This window comes from Nycticebus coucang, chromosome X, assembly GCF_027406575.1.
Source record: "Nycticebus coucang isolate mNycCou1 chromosome X, mNycCou1.pri, whole genome shotgun sequence".
NCBI lineage: Eukaryota > Metazoa > Chordata > Mammalia > Primates > Lorisidae > Nycticebus > Nycticebus coucang.
Genome location: NC_069804.1, coordinates 106,277,895 through 106,282,772, shown reverse-complemented (window position 1 = coordinate 106,282,772; position 4,878 = coordinate 106,277,895). Strand labels below are relative to the sequence as shown.

General features: G+C 36.5%; 1 pseudogene; it reads right to left on the bottom strand.

The window, feature by feature from the left end:
- Positions 1–1,020: 1,020 nt before the first annotated feature.
- Positions 1,021–1,162, bottom strand: LOC128578855 (uncharacterized; annotated as a pseudogene).
- Positions 1,163–4,878: the final 3,716 nt, after the last annotated feature.

The window sequence follows — 4,878 nt, the reverse complement described above, 5'->3', positions numbered from 1 at the left end:
AGCCTTAGATCTTTCAAAGTAAATGAAGAGAAAAAAAAAAAAAGTAAGTATTAGGGTAAAAATAAAAGACCATTTTCTATTTTAATTTCTTTAAAGTGCACACAACTAAAAAAGAAAAAGAAAAAAAGAAAATGCATACAACTATTTTATTATTTTTATTTTTATTTTTATTTAACTATACCAGCCCTGCCCCACCCCCAACATTTTGAGATGAGTGTCTCACTCTATTGTCCTGGGTAAAATGCAGTAGCATCACTATAGTTCACCACAACCTCATACTCCTAGGCTCAGCTTCCCAACTAGTGGGCACTATAGGCACATGCCACAATGCTTAGCTAATTTTTCTATTTTTTTGTAGACAGTCTTGCTCAGGCAAGTTTTGAAATCTTGAGCTCAAGTAATCCTCCTGCCTTGGCCTCCCAGAGAGCTAGGATTATAAGCATGAGTTGCTGGGCCCAGCCAATCCCCATTTTTAATGTTTCTTATATATTTATTATTTTCAACAACCTTACGATATACGCTACTATTAAACTCACTTTTCAGATAAGAAACAGGCAGAGGTTAAATAACTCACTCACAATGATCATTACTGCCAATAAATGGCTAAGACAGGACCAAATCCAGCCTAGCTCTTGAGTGTACAACTGATTTATGATAATACTCCACTGAAATAATTTTCACAGTTTCCTATTCTGGACAGAATCTGTAACACTTCTGAAAGTTAATTGTGACCTGTTTATCACTTTTCACAGCAACCAGCTTTATGAAATGGATGATACATATCCATGCCCTATCTAAACATAGAAACAGTACCCCTGCCACAGAACCCAAGCTAGATAGCAATGTTCAAACTTAAAAAACATGCATGGGTTCTGCTGTAACTTCTTACTTACATTACCTATATCCAGAATAATCACTACATCGGCCTATATTTAAAAATATTCCGTGAGCCTCAGTAAGTATACAACTAGTGTTTCTGATTCTTTCCCCTTTAACACACAGAAAGAAAATAGATTCTCATTTTGTGCCCCAGGCACGAAACAGCTATGGCCATGGACAGGCATCAGGCTAGGATGAACAAGGGGCTGTCAGTTTACTCTGCCCTGGTTGATCTAAGAGTAACACCACTGATCAGGTGTCTCTTTGCCCATTGCCAGGGGTTCATACGAGAGAGCTCACAGCAAGCTCCAACTCCTGGGCTCAACGCCTAGCAGACAGGGGTCTTGCTTTTGCTCAGGCTGGTCTTGAACCTGTGAGCTCAAGGCAATCCACCCACCTCAGCCTCCCAGAGTACTGGGACTACTAGCGTGAGCCACAGGGCTGGGCTCACACAACTCTGTCAAACTAACATTATATCATTCCTTTGAGGAGTTAAAATATAACTAATTGCAATATTTGTAGCAAACAGTAACAAAAAAGAAGGTGGGAAGGTGGGGTTGTAAGATTGGTTGGTATATGGTTCTAAGATTACTATATTTTGTGTAAGTGGTACAATATTGATGCTTAGAAAACTAACAAACTTGAGAAAGTAAACTTGAGAAAGGTTGCTGTGAGCTGTGATGCCACAGCACTCTACTGAGGGTGATAAAGTGAGACTCTGTCTCTAAAAAAAAAAAAAAGAAACTTTAAGACCAAGAGTATTACTGAAGGTAAAGAATAGCATTCTATATGGATAATAGAATCAATTTTTCAGAAAAAAATCCTAAATGTACATGTGTTTAATAATAGAACTTCAAAATTTATGAAGCAACAATTAACAGAATTTAAGAGAAAAATAGACCACTCCAAAATCACAATAGATTTTAGTATCTCTCTTTCAGTAATTCATAGACTATCTGGCAAATATTAGGTTAAGTATGGAGGGTCTGAACAACTCTAGCAACAGGGTTGACCAGGCTGGGTGCCATGGATCACGCCTACAATCCTAGCACTCTGGGAGGCCGAGGTGGGTGGATTGCGCTGAGCTCACAGGTTTGAGACCAGCCTGAGCAAGAGCAAGACCCCATCTCTGAAAATAGCCGGGTGTTGTGGTGGGTGCCTGTAGTCCCAGCTACTTGGGAGGCTGAGGCAAGAGAATTGCTTGAGCCCAAGAGTTTGAAGTTGCTGTGAGCTATGATGCCACAGCACTCTACTGGGGGTGACAAAATGAGACCCTGTCTCAAAAAAAAAGAAAAAAAGAATAAAATTGGAGAAAATATGTTAATTGATTTCAAGAGTTAGTATAAAACATTAGTACTTGAGTGTGGTATGAGTGAAAAAATTGACATATTGATCAAGGAACAAAAAATAGTCCAGGAAGGTGCTGTATCTATCTATATATGTGTACACATATATAGTCAAAATATTTTTCAATAATAATGTTAAGGCAATTCAATGAAGAGAGCAAAGTCTTTCAACAAGTGGTACTAAAACAACTGAATATGCATGTAGGAAAAAATAAATATTGGCTATTATTTTACTCCATTTGAAAAATTCATTCAAAATGGGTCATGGACCTATGTATAGCAAATTAAAACTATAGAACTTTTAGAAGAAAATCCAGCAGTTTCTTTAAAATATATACATATACAGATTGTGTAATATAACTTACATATTATATAATTCAGCGATTTTATTTCTAAATATTTACCCAAGAGAAAAGAAAGCACATATGTACAAAAACCTGTGCATAAATGTTAGCAGCTTTATTTGTAATAGCTCAAAACTTGAAACAATGCAAAAGTGCCTCAACAAACCATTACATAGTCAAATGTGGTATATTCATACAGTGGAATACTATTCAGCAATAAAAAGAATAAACTATTGCTACATCCTACAAAATTAATGATTCAGAAAACAATTATACTGAATGAAAGAATCCAGCCGGTAAGAGTAAATATTGTGTGATTCCATTTATGTGAAACTCTAGAAAATACAAACTAATCTGGAGGGACACAAAGCAGATCATTGATGCCTGGGGCACACAAAGTAGGGGATGGATTGCAAAGCAGCAAGATCAACCTTTTGGTGATGCTGGAAATTACATGTGTCTTTATTGTAGTAGTATTTTTATGTCTGTATTTAACTGTCAAAGCTCATCAAATTGCATAATTTTAATAGATGCAGTTAATTATGCGTGTATTATGGACCAATACAGCTGTTTTTTTTTTAAAACCCAGGGTAATAGCTATGTAATATTCTATCATTTGTATGTACAAAAAGTTGTTCAGTCAATACTCCATTATTAGGTATTTGGGGAAATGATTTTAGTGTAAATAAATGGTAGCAAATATGCAAATTCAAATTAAAAAATCTAAATATTCTATGAATCCAATTCAGGGATGCATAGAAAGAAGAGTTGGAAGACTGAGAGACAGCTATACCTACTGGAGAACCAAATGGGGTGAGGAAACTATGTTTTGGCAAAGACAATGACTGCCTACAAAAAGAGAAAAGCCCCCATTTCCCTAACAGTAATGAATAACATTCTGACAAGTATTTTACTTTGCCCTTTGTATGCCTCAGGTGTAGAATAACAGGTTAGAATAAATAGGTTATTTGTCTGGTGGTTCATATAGTCTTGGCAAAGGTAGGGCGGCAAATATACTTGACAATAGTCCTTGAAACAAATTGTCCTGGAGCAAATTTGTTGTTGTTGTTGTTGTTTTAGTGTCAGATATATTTTATTTATTTATTTATTTTTATTAAGTCATATGTACATAGATCATGAATACATTTATGCATATCCTAGAGCAAATTTGTGAACGATATCAGGGATTGTGGTACTGAATGAATATTATCTCGAGGCAGAGCGTTAACATTCTACTTTATAGAAACTGAGATTCAACAAACTCATTAGCTGTGTCCCTGACATCACCTAAACTTCTTGCTAAAAGCTCTTCACTATTTGAGATGAATTGGACAACAAAGTATCTTCCTCCTGAGCTCTTTGGAAAAGGAAAACTATAAATCCAAGGCATTACTGTTTGTTGTTCACTGGAAAAAGGCAGATCTATTTACTCTTTCCCAGCACTTTTGAGAGCTTTGGTTACCTATAAATTATCCAGTTACATCACAGAGGAACGAATGGATTGAAGAACATCCAGGCTATGAATCAGTGTTCCAAAAGTTAATTTCTAGTGGTAAAGTTAGGCACCAATGACAGTCTTGTGTTGTCCTGACCCTTTCTCCCTCTATTTCTCCTTCTCTTTTTTTCTGGATATACACTTGATACTGTATAAATCTTCCTCCATTGTTTTTTGTTTTTTATAATAAAGCATTTCAAAATATGGCTCACTCAGTTCCTAATTCAATTTAGTTTTTTAATAGGACTCAATACATAGGGGTAAATACTCATCATTTGAGGTCTCTACCCATCCTTCATTGCAATCCTAAATTGATGATAGAGAATTATCTGAAGGATATAAGGAAAATTTATGATTTAACTGTTTTTATTTATTGTATGTAAGGATGCTCATACAATACTCAAGCCATGACAATGACATGACGATGAAAATACTCAAGAAAGGTCCGTCTAACATTGTATGATCAGATAAAAATTTCAATTTTTATTTTTTTATTTTTTGTTTTTATTTATTTATTTATTTTTTAGAGACAGTCTCACTTTCTTGCCCTCGGTAGAGCAGCAACCTCCAACTCCTGGGCTTAGGAGATTCTCTTGCCTCAGCTTCCCAAGTAGCTGGGACCACAGGCACCTGCCACAACCCTGGCTATTTTTTGTTGCAGTTTGGCCAGGGCCGGGTTCGAACTTGCCATCTTTGGTATAGGGCCGGCGCCCTACCCACTGAGCCACAGGCACTGCCCAATTCTTTTTTTTTTTTTGCAGTTTTTGGCCGGGGCTGGGTTTGAACCCACCACCTCTGGCATATGGGGCCGGCG